Below are 15,544 nucleotides of genomic sequence, written 5' to 3'. Positions count from 1 at the left end.
GATATTATAGCCACATGTTTTAATTCCTCAACATTATATTTAATATTCATATATTTCAAAATTCTGTTCAGTCACTATTTTTGCCCATTAAAGAATATTGGAGTACAATGATATAACTTTTTGAATTTTAAATACTTAGCTATTTTATCTTTTATAAACTCATAATTTCCTTTCCAAAATAAGAACCAATTATATAATATGTAATATCAAAACATCAAGGTATGTTGATGTTGTACTTAGTTTGTAAAATACACTTTTAAAACAAACAAATATAGTAAATAACACTTTGTTTCATAAGGTGTATCAATATTATAAAAATATTTCAATAGAAATCTGATGCTAAATATGAAAATGTATTTTATTTTATGGATACTAACATGTGTTATAATGAGGGATAAAAATCAAAGAAGCATCTTTTCAAAATATTTAGCAGAAACAAAATGAAAGTTAGATTTTCATATTTGGGAAAGATCTTATCATCCCGCTAATTTTCTCTTTTCATAATACCAAATCAGTTTCCTATTATTAATATTCATTAAAAATTGCTTAATTTGAATTACTATTTATTATGCAAAAATAAAATCACTATTTTTTATTTAAAATAAAAATAACACATTGACTAATTCATAAATTTGATGTAGCTATTTCTTTGTGCATTTAAATGACATAATTAATTAAAATTAATTCAGATCAGTTGTTTTTGAAATGAATTTCACAAATTAGAAATGTAAAACCTATTACATACGTTGGGTTTTGGAGCCATTTTATCATATGCTAGATCACAGTGAATACTTTTAAATATAAAAAAATATATTATTTTTCTGTAGTTTGAATTTCTTTAAACATTTCAACTGCAATTCTATAAACAATCCTGACATACAGATTTCTGTTTACATGTGTTTCTAAATAGAAATGTGGGTATTCATATGCATGCTTTACAAACTGTCTTATTAGTTTTAATTACATTTTTGTTTGTTTTATTGGAGAAAAATAATATAACATTTAGACAACTAATTTAGAAAACTTCAGGACATTATGTTGATAAAATACTACATCATATTATATGTCATTGTGCACATTTTTGTATAGTAACTTGAAAATTAAAACCACATATTGGCAGAATTGAATATTTGTGTTAAATTAAACAATGTGTAGATATTTAATTCAAGTTTTATATGGTTACATTTCTATTTGCAAATATTTTAAAATAAAATTACATTAAAAGTTATTATATTATACGTGATATGAATAACACTAAACACAACATTACTTATAATACCAGAGAATGAAGACAAACATAATTTAAAGAATATAAGTAATTTTTATTTAAAACTAATTAGAAAAAAATAAGTTTATGTGGCAAATTTTAACCTAAGTCTGATCTCTAGATGTTTTGCATGGTGATTCAATTAGTAGTATGTATTTTCACATATTCTTTCTATTCTCTTATTTTAACTAATGCCAATATTTGACACACATGATAATCCCTTTAAAATGTTATTTCAAAATAGAAAAAAAATTATATTAGACAATTATTTTTGCATAGTCTGTATCACAGCTATGACAAATTTGTAAATATTTTGGAAGAGTAACATTTGGTTTAGTTTTGCTTCCAATGTACTATATTTATATGTTAGATTTCTCTCCATTTGAAAATCTTTCTGTGAAACAGGAAATTTCTCATGTGAATGGAATGTGGCTATAATGAATGAAAGGAAAATAAGAATGGGGCTATGATCAAACCAAGACATTGTTTAAAATAATAAACCTTAAATTATATTTAAGGAGTTCTGAATTTAGTATCTATCAGGTAGTAAATAAGTAAATACATAAATACGATAATTACATTGGAATTTTGGATAATTTTAAAACAATTCTTAGTTCCACTACATTATAATCCGTTGTAACATTGCTATTAGATTCATATTTGAAATATTAGAAGTATTGGACAAAAATTCCATTTGAGGTGATTTTCTTCAAATAGATCATGTTGTTATTGCTGCTGCTATGTTTTCCCCTTAGAATCATGCCCTACTGAAATCTATTTAGGTCTTATCATCTGGAACTCTTGTTGCACTAGATGTATGGGTGTTGTATGTTTGGCACATATGTTTTCTCATATTTGGGGAGCACCATTATTTTATAACTGGAATGGTGCATGTATTAACTAGGATTGAGGGTTTGGGATCTCACATTTTCCTCTTTATCCCCCCCACCCCCCCGCCAATGAATATAGAATGTTGGTGCAAGAGTAGCTATATAATGAATTATTCACATTAACCAGATTCATGTTTACATTATTGTTAGACATTTCATAGTATATTATAATGGTTTCTGTTGTTTTAATTGAATTTAATTCATGGATCTTTAAAGATTTTACCCCTGTGTCAAGACTACCCTATTATTTTCTTTAATTGTATAGAAAATCACTTTTTTGTCTGATAATTTTTTTGTAATGCAATGAGCCAGATAGGGTAGGTAACTAAATCCAATAAAGTGTAAGGATATGGCATCTGTGTATATATGGAAATAAAAGGTGTTATAAGGATTATTGATCTTTTTACACTTTGACAACTGTAACTCAGTGAAATGCTATACATTGTGATTACTTTTTAAATAGCTGATTTACATTACTTTGAATTTTGAAAAATGTCTATATTTACATTTTTCTAGTAGCTCACAACATTATGAATTGGTTCAATCTGGTTGGACTTAATCTAGGAAAACTGTGAAGTAGATAAATCATACTTCCCTGACAGTCTTGTTCTCCCTATTTTGGCTTTCTTTTAACCTGCAGTTGACAAGGAAATTTATAATCATGTTGTTTCCAATTTATTCTTTCTAAAATGTAATTTGTTCATGACATTGTGTTTCATGAAAGTGATGTTATGATGAAGGTGCCTCAAAGATCAAAAAGGATTTCAAAGCTATTAAACATATCCATACCTATGGAACTCGGGGTTCCATGACTATAGTGATAGTAGGCAATGTGCAACAGGAAACCAAGCTCAGCACCAAAGACAGAAACTATGCAGATTAGTTCACTCATCTTATTGGAAGACTAAGCATGCCAATTATGTAAAAATGTAGCTACCTAAGACAATAACCTTTTTTGTGGTTTACATTTTCCATTTTGGGTAAATAAACAAATTGGGGTATAGATGGGACATAATCAAGGAAAGGTATTTTAATCACCAAATCTAATTATTTCTAACTATTATGTGTAACTGCCTTTCCTAAAAACTATCTTTTAAACTGTATTTGCCACATTTTTCATGCGGTATATTAAATGGGAAAAAATGGAGTGCATGTACAATAGTCACTAGTTTTTCCACAAATCAACAAAATTTATTCTGATATAAATCTAGAAGTTTAAAAATTATCAGCAACAGATATATAACTTTTTCATTAATTGGCTGATATAGCAATGATGTATAGTTACTGAATAAATTACAGACTTGGGTGAAATGCATTTTGGTACTATACTATTCAGTTATACTATATTTACTAGTAAAATGAAATCTTTTATTTCTATCTCTACAAATATAGTGTGATTTCATAAAAGCTATGTTCAAAGGAACTAGTAATTTTTTCCTTTAAAATTTCCCTTTTGATTCTAATTTAAATAGCTTCTTAAGTAAAAGCATAACTCCTCAATAGTAACACAATTCCGTGATTCTTTCTTGAATAAAACAAAAATTTTGTGCTTATCCTTTTGAAGTGTAAACAAGTGATTTTGGTCTTACAATTGGGATGTTTGAAAATAAAACCTAAACTCATGTATTAAATATATTTTCTATAAGATAATATAACTAAGCATGATAAAATGATTAGGTAATCCTCTATTTTCAATATTTCAACATCATGAGTATCTTTAAAATATCTTAAAACACTCCAGTGGATAACAGATAGAGAGGAATTTGCATGGCCAACAATTTTAAACTGGTGCACTAAACTTATTTTTTTGTGTCTGCCAAATATGAGAACTGAAGAAACATACAGTGATTCCTTTCAGTATGTTTTTCAGGTTATGATATGTGTATGCATGTTTGTGTTAATGCAAGTTTTACAGGAGGGGTTACTTGTTTCTCAGTTTTTGTTTGTTTGTTTTTCATATTTTGTAAGCCATCGTGAACATTTTCATTATAGGCTGTATACACAGGAACATGCTGAAAATTTGAAGGAACGAAGGAACGGGCAGCACAATCTTTTAGCAATGCTTTTATCCCATCAATTACCAGCAGGAAATTATGCCAAGATTTATGAGATATAATCGCCATTGATCATGTTCTCAAGATAGAGTGGGGCTCACTAATGTAGCATCGGTAGGTTATACTTCGTTAACTGCATATATGTTTGTTATCTGATTTGTGGGATGTTAACAAGATGTTAGTGATAGCCACTCATCTTCAAATTTCAGTGTCAAATATACGAGTATTTCAAACAACAGTTTTGGTCCAGAAAAAAATTAATCAGATTTTCAGTGAGAAAATAGAACCAATGCACATCTGCCTTAAGTAGATTTTTTAAATCTCTTTTTATCCTTTTTACAAATAATGCATAATAAGATATATAATTGAGACAAAAGAGCAAAAGCATGTAAAATATTGACCTCTTACTGTGAATTAGTCTCCCTTTACTCTTTGTTTTGCCTACTTTGATATATTTCTAGTGTGCCACAGCAGGATTATTTTTTATATTCTTCCTTAGAATCATTTATTTACATATTTCTCATTTTCTCTACTATTGACAGAAAAAAAATTATATTATTGAAGCATTGAAAAATAATCCTTATTATATAATTCTGGATCATTATTTGTTTAACTTTATACTTTATGTGGATAATGATTCAATGTACAAAATATAGGTCTTCTTTTTTTTCCTGTTTTTCATTCCAGTGCCCTATTTGTTATGTAATATTTCAGCTTTCCTTTTCCTTGATATTTTGCTTAAATTGGATTCCATTTTATTACAAGATTTATATGATGATGTGAAAGTCCTTACTGAGTTAAAAAATTGAAAAATCATTTTTTGGAACCCTGAATGAAAATTTTTATTACTTTGTTTTATTCATGTGTGTGTTTGTGTGAAACTAAAATTTTGAAAATTGGGAAATTTTATTTTTCATTTAATTGTATTGGTTTGAGTACAAGTGAAGCTTGAAAATACTTAGGGAAATACTATGAAACCTATTGTGTACAAGTGAAAGTTGTATTATATATTATGGAAGAATAATAATTTATTTGTGCTTTTTTTCCTGGGTCCTTTGCTGTTATTTCATTCCCCTAAACTCCTAAAATGAGTTAGGTTTGGACTACAAATGGCTATTTGGTTAGATAATTGACTTTTAAAACTGCACTATTATTAACTATTGAAGATGATATACCCTGACAATTTCAGTAATCTGAGTCACTCAAATATTTTCTTTTAAATAGCCACCTAAGAAAAGTCATCACAGTTCAGTGTTTCTTGAATCCAAGCATTTTTCTACTTTTGAACTCGAAATTTCCTGTTCCTTTCACTCTCCATTCTCAACTGCTGTCTAGGATTCTTCTTTTACCTCCTATAGACTCACAGACTCCTTGGGTTGGTACAAGGTGGAGCCATTGGTGGTAAAATGGAGTTAACAGAAAAAAAGAAAAAGGAGAGTAAAGAGAATTGGAGAAAGGAACTCTTTTTACCACTAAGTTCACTAGCCCTAGGACTCTGAACATGCGTGGAGCATTCTAGGGCCTACTCCATTTCTTCATTCACAGTTCCTAGAAAGTAACCCAAGCATGAGTGTGAAGCTCTGGGCCGAGTTTCTGTGATGATATTTCTTTCTGACATATAGTTTTTATTTCTCTATTTCTTTGTTTATTTGTTTGTTTTGAGTCCATGCACTCAGAATTTAGTGTGTGTGTGTGTGTGTGTGTGTGTGTGTGTGTGTGTGTGTGTGTTAATTTGTTTTTACTACTCTCTATCTATATGCAAAAAGAGACTGGTAGGTGAAGAACAAAAAGAAACAGTTAACCCTATGTCTATTTTCCTACACTAACAACAACAGATAGACAGACAGGCAGACAGACAGACACATACATAGATAGATAGATAGATAGATAGATAGATAGATAGATAGATAGATAGATAGATAGATAGATAGATAGATAGATAGATAGATAGATAAATGGACTGTGGATTTGTTTTAGGTGGGGGAGATACTGTGTAGTTGTAACTTTATTCTATTATTTGGTGGATTAGGGAGGAAAGGAACCCTGACTAGAGTAAAGAGTAGTGGCAGGAGAAAACATTAATAAAAGGAAAGAAATTGGGTGAATGTTAATTGGCCTAAAATGTGCTGTCTTCTGGAGTCTCATTTTATTCTCTACTACCTGGAGCTGCTGATCTAACCCTAGTCCCTGAGCTGAATATTCATCTACAGGATTTTCATCTCCACTTCTCCATATTCACCCAATCTTACTCACCTTGAATTCTTTCTGCAGTCCTTGAAATATTTAATTACTTTCTTAGAATTGGAGACATCCTTGTGCCTTTACATTTGGAGAAGACAGGAGTTAATAACCTATAATCTGGCTGGAAATATGTTCCTGGTAACTTAGACTATTGAATTATTTTGAACATTGTCACATATGGTTGTCTGTAATAGTCACACAACATAATAAATACTTAAGAAGCATTAATGATTAGATTATCTTTGTTGACAGTTACAAAAATGTTTTTGTAGTTTGATTATATCAGAAAAAGATTTCAAAAAGGGATTATGTTTGATAATGTTTTAAAATAACATATTTGTAAATTCATTGATGTGTGTTTCTTAACTACTTCACAACTTTACATTTAATCTATTAGTGACAGAAATACATAAGAATATATGCATGTAGAATTAAAATTGCTAATACTTTTTATTTAGTATTTGAAATGCTGAGGTTTTCTTTTCTTAAATATCATTGGTGACCAGGTAAAGTAAATGATATGTTTAAGAATGTACATCCTTGAAGATACTTGATCATTGAAAAAAGGCATAGCCACAATGCGTTATGCAGCTATATGTAGATTCCAATAGAGCAATCTGGACACTTGCCATAGGTATCTTTATCTTTGTAAGAGCACAATATGAAAATTTCTGTGAATTTTGTTCTGTTCATACTAACACATCTAAATCTAAAAAGTACTGTATCTTTTAGAATGGCTTTAATTTTTAAATGAAGAATATATTATTAAGCATTCATTAAAGTAAGCTTTGTCTCATCAGTCCTTAAGAAACCGTCATGGCCTTGGACATTTCTAGGTAGGGGACATTAACTTCATTTGGACATCCATACTATCTAATGACTTCGTCAAGTCATCAATAAGATGACCTGCCTTAATAAGTGATTTAGACTGTGAGTGGATTTCTAATTATTTAATAATACTATGAAATTCTATTGTTTCTATCATGTGAGTCAGATAATTTTTATATGAACATTTTTCAGCCTGATATGAAGCAGAATATTTATGCCTATGAAATGACAGCAGCAGACAGATTATGCTGACAAGAAGGAATAACTGTATTTCCCAAAAAATCATGGTATGAAGACTACAAGGCAAAAAGAAAAAGTAGAGTCAAATGCTTTCTGAAAATGAGAAGACAGCTACCAAAAAGTAGCAAACCAAGTAAAGCAAAAAACCATATACATGTGACAAGTAGGTGACTGTCATTCTGAAGAAGAAGCAGTATGTTAAGCAATTCTAAGGTATATTTTGTTCTTATTGTCAAAAATATGCAGGTTTTCATATTCAGCTGGGAAGTGAGGTCGTTGTGGGGTAAAGTAACCAGGGACATTACATTTATTTCCATTTATTTCTTGACAACTGACAGTAGTCCTTGTTAGAAATTGGCCAATTTTGGTTGCTTTTTTAATATAGTGGACAGATTATATATATATATATGTTATATATATTATATATATATCATGTATATTATATATATGCAAATGAGTGAACAGCTCTTGTCTTATTAGATTAATATTCACATATCAAGCATCAAGGAGACACTCTACAGACAATACATAATAAAAAACAATAAAATAGAATCAGTCATTATTCTCAATGCACTAGCTATCTAGAAAGAGAAACATACAGAAAAATAGATAATTTCAATACACCAGAATATAAATTTATATTATAATTTCTTATTACTTTAATTTTGGAATTTGGCCAAAATATTTACTTTTAAAATATTCATCAAATATTGATTTGGAGATTGATCACTTTGAATTCTTTTTTATTTTAATGATTCTGTTTGTCATATTTATGTCAGTACATATTGCTGAACCCATACTACGTAGGTATCTCTAAATTTTCTTCCCGTCCCCTATTAGAATTCATCTTTGCTAAATATTTGAGTCGCGTGATTAGTGTTACTATTAAAACCGTTAAAGATAATACTGTTTTTATTTATTTGAATTCATTATTTAGCTTACGAATCATGGTTCTTGTACACAATTTAATTTTCTTTATTTTACTCACAAAAAATTCAATTGATTGGGAATGTGGTGTGTTTGGGTACTTAAAAAGTGATTATTAAAAACAGAAATGATCATAATAATTGTGACCTGGACCTCATGCTAAGTTAACTACTATCTGGGAATCAACTAATTATCTAAGTGAAAGAAATTCATTTCTGGGACATACTAAAGTATTCATTCTTCTCTATCTCTTCTCCTTCTACTTCTTTATCTTTTTCTTCATACACTAATTGTTTGCAAATAATTAGTTGATTCCAGTTACAGAAACAGTTTGTAACCAGATAAGACTTCACCAATGATGTATCAAGCTTAATAACCATGATTTATCATTTTATTGTAGATAAACTATTCAAACTAAAGATATTCTAGGTTCTTTGGAATGTTTTGTTTGAGCTATATAAATATAGCTAATACATATATCTTAAAGAAAATTTAACAAAAATCTGTTAATTAAAGTATATGATTATACTATTCAATTCAATGAACACTAAAATAGAAAATTGTCAATTGTCTTCAAACCTGAAAAAAACTGTGAATTTCATTTCTGTAAATTCAGATAGATTCAGCCTAAGTCTATATCAAAATTCAAAATGATTAAAATTCAAGTAACCTTGGGAATCTTATTTAATAATAGCTGTTCAAAATATATTAATGGAATTGACAGAGTTTTGTAATTATCCTCTATATGTGTTTGGTATTTAGAGAGAGATGAACTTCATATATAAAATAGTCAATATTTTTATTTTGGCTGAACTCTTAAAATAAACACTTTTTTTTGAGAATTATGAGTTATCAGAAACTGTGCTAAATTATCTATTTTGATACTTTGTATTCAGAATTGTGTATGTTTATAAGTGCACACTATAGTGTTTTTGTAGATATTATTAGAACACTTTGCTTTCTTTTGCCACAAAAAATGTTCATTCTCTTTACTCTCCCTGATAATACACATTAATGTACTTGTTTGCAGTGCAAATCAGTAGAGTAACATAAAATGATATTGCAGTAAGTTGAATTTTTATATTTATTATCATTCTTCTATACTCAAAGTCTTATTTCCTTTGGATTTGGACAATTTCGTTTTATGAGATTAAAGAAAATGTGCCATAAAGTTAATTTCCACATCTAAATTGTAGGATTGTTGGTCCCTGAAAAATAAGATTCTTTTCATAGGAAATTTACCTATAGTAATAAAGCCTTAAGGCTTTAATTGCAGCTAATTTTTGGAAAGTCAGCACTGAAAAAAAAAATCGAAGGACAGCAATAATAATATATACTGTATAGGATTAGTCAATGTATAATGCACTATGATCTAGCTTACTTATGTTTCCTGCATTAGTATAATGGATCCCTTCCTAGGAAGGGGAAATCTGAGGAAGAAATGGAGAAAAATTAATTAAAACAAAATTACAAGCATCTAGATTCCAAATTTTAGGTAGATTTGTGCTTGAGGTCTATAGGTTTTATTTTAATACCTAGAATTGGAAATAGGCATAAATATAAATCAATACATTTTACAAAGATGTATTACATACCTAATATGAGCCAGAAACTGTGAATACAGCTATGAAATACCCTAGCATTGTGTCTATTCACCTAGTGTACACAGCCATTATTTCTCAAAATATAGTCTACATGTGGATACAAATGCCTTTTAGATTTCTATAAGCATGATCTATCCAAAGTGATCTATTTTTACTTTGCAGTGGGAAATTAAATGATAGAGAGGTTAAAATTTTAAAGATCACCTAGTAAGTGATGAAGTCAGAATTAAGAGGTCATCCCCTCTGCCTCCAAATTCTTTTTTATTTCATCTCATGAATGCTAAAACCTAAAAATATGTAGAAAAGTAGATATACGAAAATAAATAAATAAATAAACAAACAAACAAATAAATACAAACAAACCTGAGATTTATTTTAGAAATGCAAAGGGAGTTTGTGAGAATTCAAATGGGGGAAGAAACACTACACTGGGGATTGGAAAAGGTATCATGAAAGAGGTGTTATCCTTAACTGACTCAAAATGTAAAATTTTGGTAAGGAAAAGTGGGAAATTCTGATGTACAGTAGCGGGCAAGGCAGGAAAGTTGTAAATCCCAGGGACAGACCTGAGAGTAGGAATCAGTCCTATTTAACATTAATATTAGTCATAGTACAGAGGTGTAATTTCAAAACATTCTGGAAAACCATTTTTTTTCAAAAATGAAGAGCCTTAAAGCAATATTGGGGAATTTCCAGAAACTGGGGAGCAATTAAATGTTTTTTTGCGCAGGATTCTGACATAATTAAAATTTTATTTTAGAAAAAAAAAAACTCTTATAGAAGAAGGTAGATTGGCTACAAAAGGAGAAACATTAGAAAGAAGAACATTGCTTGGGCAGGCATTTCAGTAGCGCAAGTGTGAAATAGAGAAAGAGACAGACAGTACAAAAGAAAATTAGATAGCATTTAACAAAGACAATGCATAGAAAAATTGACAAGTATAGGCAATAGAGTGCATTTACTAGAACTTAAAGTCCAAGAACATAGTGTATTTTTTTTTTCTTTGTCACTTTTGTATCCCTAGCACTTAGATAAGAATCTGGCACAAAGGAAGCAATCAGGAAATATTTTTGAATTAATAAATACCGTGGGTGAAGGAGAGAAACTAGTCAAATATAAATAAACTTGGATGACAATGTTTGATATAAGGGAGTGAGATGTTTTTGAAGTATATTTTTATGATTCTCAATTTTGATATCAGAAATATTACTCTCATCACTCTATTTGTGATTAGCTTTTAAAACTGCCTTTGAATCTTGCTGAGTATGTATATCTCTACCAAAGACAGAGAATTAAGATTGGTAAATACTTTTTGTGTTATATTTATAGTTCTTACATAATTAAATACTAACTGAAATATTCCATTACTGTAGAACACCACAGTGGATTTTTAAAATATTTGTTGGATATGCTTGTAGTCATACAGCCGGTATAGACACATAACTGATGTTTTCATGTGCTTACAATGGAGAAAAACAGATTAAAAAATATTTTCCACTCACTGGAAAATACACTAAACAAGTTCAATATAAGGGCCATTTTGATAAACTACTCTTGCTTTTGTGTGTGTGCATGTTTGTGTCCTTATAGAAAATGCATGTTTTATTTTGTTATTCACAGTAATTAGTTTACTTACTTGAATCTATCAGTCCTCTAGTTGTATTAGCCTGAATAAGATTCCTATTTTTCATACGGAAGAAGTCATTTCTAAATTTCTCTAAGGCTGTCAAAAATGTTAACATACAACCTTGGGTCTGCAATATTCCTTCGGAGTTCTTTTGTGACTTACAGATTTAATGGTTTCATTCCCCAGAAGAGTTCAGGTAAGATAATCCATGTTTTTCTAGTAATTTAATAGATTTCTTGCATCAAATTTTCAAAAACTAATTTCCCAGAGCATATTTTATAGCCTAAGTTGAATGTGTCCTTCCTTCAGCTGCTCCTTTTCCTGAAGAGGAAATGGACACACAGTGGCATAATTTTTTCATGGTTCTGGAAGTGAGATTTTCCTTTCAGGGTTCTCTTTCCCATTTCTATTATCACTGAAGCACTCCTTAATCACTTGTGCAACTTGTATATTACAAACGAAATGACAGTAGGATCAGGATTCAGTGCCTGAAAATGAAGCTATCTCTGCAAGGACCTTATGATTTCTTATAGGAGATATTGCTATAATAGCTGCGCTCTGGCCAGCTGGCCCCATTTTAACTCCTCACTTGGAGTAGAGCCACATATGCAACGTTTCTTTTCTAAGTGCATGTATAGATGTGCCCCTAGGCACTCATCCTGAGAGAGGAAGCAAAATTAAAAATGGAATATAAACTTTCCCAGGCTTCTATTTGAGTCTCAAATAGAAGCAGAAAAGACACCAAACTGGGATGATTAGAAATGTTTAGATTCTGAATTTCTGGAACATCGACCTAAAACTTGAAGCATGATGTAAGTGTTGTCATAGTTCTGGGGAAGAAAAATAGTTACAAACTGAAAGATTTTCATTTTGACTGAAGAAATCTGTGGCTTGGTACATACTTGCACAATACACAGGATTTGGATATCCAAGAGAGGCATTTGTTCAACTAAACACTTCCAGTTCAAGGTCATCAAGTCTGCCTTGTTTCTTGGCTGGAGTCCTAAAGTTTCATCTCTCTTCTTTCTCTTCTGTGTATCTCTTCACTCTTTCTACTTGATCCCTACTTTCAGTCTATAAACATGCTTACATTACTTGTCCATGAATAAAAAATAGATTAATTTTATTTAATGACTTCTTCAGCTATTGTATCACTTCTCTCCCTCTCTTCTCTTAATTAAATTTTGTGTTTAAACCATGAGCTGCCATTCACTTCTTGATTTCTTATCAATTGATTTGAATTTGTCTTCAACCCATCAATTGGATTTATGTTCCTACAATTGTTTTGATAATGTCCCTGCTAATGTCACCTAGTTTTAATCCAGTTATTTAGTGGACTTTCTTGCTGCATTTGACACAGTTAATTACTCTGGTATTTCACGAATATGTCTGTTTAGCTTCCAACAACCTCTAATGATTCATCTTGCATCTGTTTGATCATTTCTTCTCTCTCCATATTGAATATAATTTGACCCTCTTCCCCTTAATGTTGGTGTTCTCCGGATGTCCAAATTCATTCTTCTAATCTTTCTTCTCAAGCTTTACGGTTCTAAAACTTTGATGTGCTTTTGAGTCATCCAAGGAGCTTATTCAAACTTGAGATGCTTTGGAGATCTCCCACCACACACTGTCATTCTGATTCAGCTGGTCTGCAGATTCTACCATATGAAAGAGAATGCTATGTACACTCTCTGGTATATATAGACCACTACTGTTGAAAATTTCCAAGGAGGAAGGTAAAATAGAACCTACCCATATAGATACTTTTGTTTACCCTTCTCTTTCCTCAAATTCTGCCATTTTATCTTTGGGATATTTCTAAAATCATTCTATGTTATCCCTGACAGTACTGTTCATATTTAAAACATCAATTTTGTTTTAATTGTGGTAAAATATACATAATATAAAATTTATCATTTGAACCATTTGAACCACTTTTAAATATAGAGTTCACTGGCATTAAGTACATTTACATTGTTGTGCATTCTCAGCACAATCTGTCTCCAGAACATTTTTCATCATTCCAAACTTAAACTCTATACCCATTAAACATAAATCTCTATTCTCTTTTACCCCCAACCCCTGACAATCACCATTCTATTTTCTGTCTCTATGAATTTGACTACTTAAGGTAAGTCACAGAAGTTAAATCATATAATATTTGTCCTTTTGTGGCTGGCTTATTTCACTTAGCACAGTGTCTTCACAGTTCATTCTTGCTATAGCATATGTCAGAATTCCCTTCCTTTTTAAGACTGAAATATATATTATATGTATTTTATTTATCTATTTATCTATCAATGGAAACTTGATTTGCTTCCACCTTTTTAGCCATGGTAAATAATGTTACTTTGCACATGGGTGTACAGGTATCTGTTTGGGTCACTACTTTTAATTTTGGGGGGTACATACCAAGCAGTGGGATTGCTGGTATTGTATATGCTAATTGTATTTTTAATTTTTAATTTTTTTTTTTAAGGAAATGCCATACTGTTTTCGATATCAGCTACACCATTTTATATTCCCACCAGGATTGCAGAAGCATTCGAATTTCTTCTCATCATCACCAATAGTTGTTATTTTCTGGTTTTGTTTTTTATTTTTGATAGTAGCCATCTTATGAGTGTGAAAACTTATATCATTGTGGTTTTAATTTACATTTATCTAATGATTAATGGTGTTGAACATATTTTCATGTGCTTATTGGTCATATGTATATTTTTTAAAGAAATATCTATTCAAGTCCTTTGCCCATTTTTATATTGCTTTTTATTGTATTTTAGGAGTTCTTTATATATGCTGGATACTAATCCTTTATTTAATATATGTTTTGCAAATATTTTTTTTCCCATTCGCCTTTTTACCCAGGTGATAGTGTACTATGATGCACAAAATTTTTAAATTTTTATGTAATCCAATTTATCTATTTGTTGCTGTTGCCTGTGCTTTTGGTGTCATATCCAAGAAATAACTGCCAAATCCAAGGTCATGAAGCTTTCCCTCATGCTTTCTTTTAAGAGAGTTTTATAGTTATAGATGCTGCATTTAGGTCTTTGTTCCATGTTGAGGTTCATTTTCTTTTATTTCTTTTATTTTGTGTTTTATATAGTATAAGGTAAAGATACAATTTCAACATTTTTTGACATTTTGTTGAACTATTATCTATCTCCATTCATTCTTCTACATTTTTATCAGAGTCATTTGTATAAATTAAAAATCTGACCATGATTAAAACCCTTCTGCTATATCCCCTTTTCCTGTGGGAAAAGGCTAAAGTTTTCATGATGGTAAATATGATTTCCAGTGTTACAGCCCTTGCCTTACTCTCTACGCACACTAGTAGTTGATTGCCTCCCTGCCTTTGGTGATACTGTTCCTTTCCCTAGAATGCCATCTCTCTCTTCTAGTCAATATGTTAGGCCAAAGTCCTCACTTATAACTTATCACTTTCTGAGCATCATCATATTCAAATAGAGTCCATTTCATGTGCACCATTAAATCTAATGCCTATTTTTCACAATGACTTTATCAGTTGCTATAAAATAATACTGTTTGTCTCTTTTCCTGCTAGACCACGAGCTTTCCTAGGGAGAGGATTACACTTTATTCATCTTTATATCCCCTGTGTCTTAGCATAATGTTAGGCTTAATATTAAATTAGTGGGTGATTAAGTAGAAACTTGACAAGCATATAGTTTTTGAGATAAGCTGAGGTAAAGTAGGTTAGAAAAGGGGTTATGGAGGAACTATTGGCAGGACAGGAATCTCTTAGAAAGGCAAAGTTTAAAAGTAAAGAGCATTTGAGAGTAGTTCAGTGCATACGAGTGAGGAATCTGGATAAAGGTAAAAAAAAGAAAAAAGAAAAA

The 15,544-nt window shown here is 30.3% G+C and overlaps 1 protein-coding gene across 3 annotated transcripts in view; it reads left to right on the top strand.

Annotated features, from left to right (window-relative positions):
- SLITRK5 (SLIT and NTRK like family member 5) overlaps positions 1 to 15,544 on the top strand; it is a 32,506-nt gene extending 16,962 nt beyond the window's left edge. For all 3 annotated transcript variants that reach the window (XM_019752888.3, XM_019752887.3, XM_019752889.3), the window contains exon 2: positions 1 to 15,544. This exon is cut by the window's left edge and continues 13,724 nt beyond it. The gene's annotated coding sequence lies outside the window, so the exon portion shown is untranslated.

Source organism: Rhinolophus sinicus, chromosome 16 (assembly GCF_057876585.1).
Source record: "Rhinolophus sinicus isolate RSI-liver-muscle chromosome 16, RSI-T2T, whole genome shotgun sequence".
NCBI classification, from domain to species: Eukaryota; Metazoa; Chordata; class Mammalia; order Chiroptera; family Rhinolophidae; genus Rhinolophus; species Rhinolophus sinicus.
The sequence above is the reverse complement of the archived record's forward strand: the minus strand, read 5'-3'. Positions and strand labels throughout refer to the sequence as shown.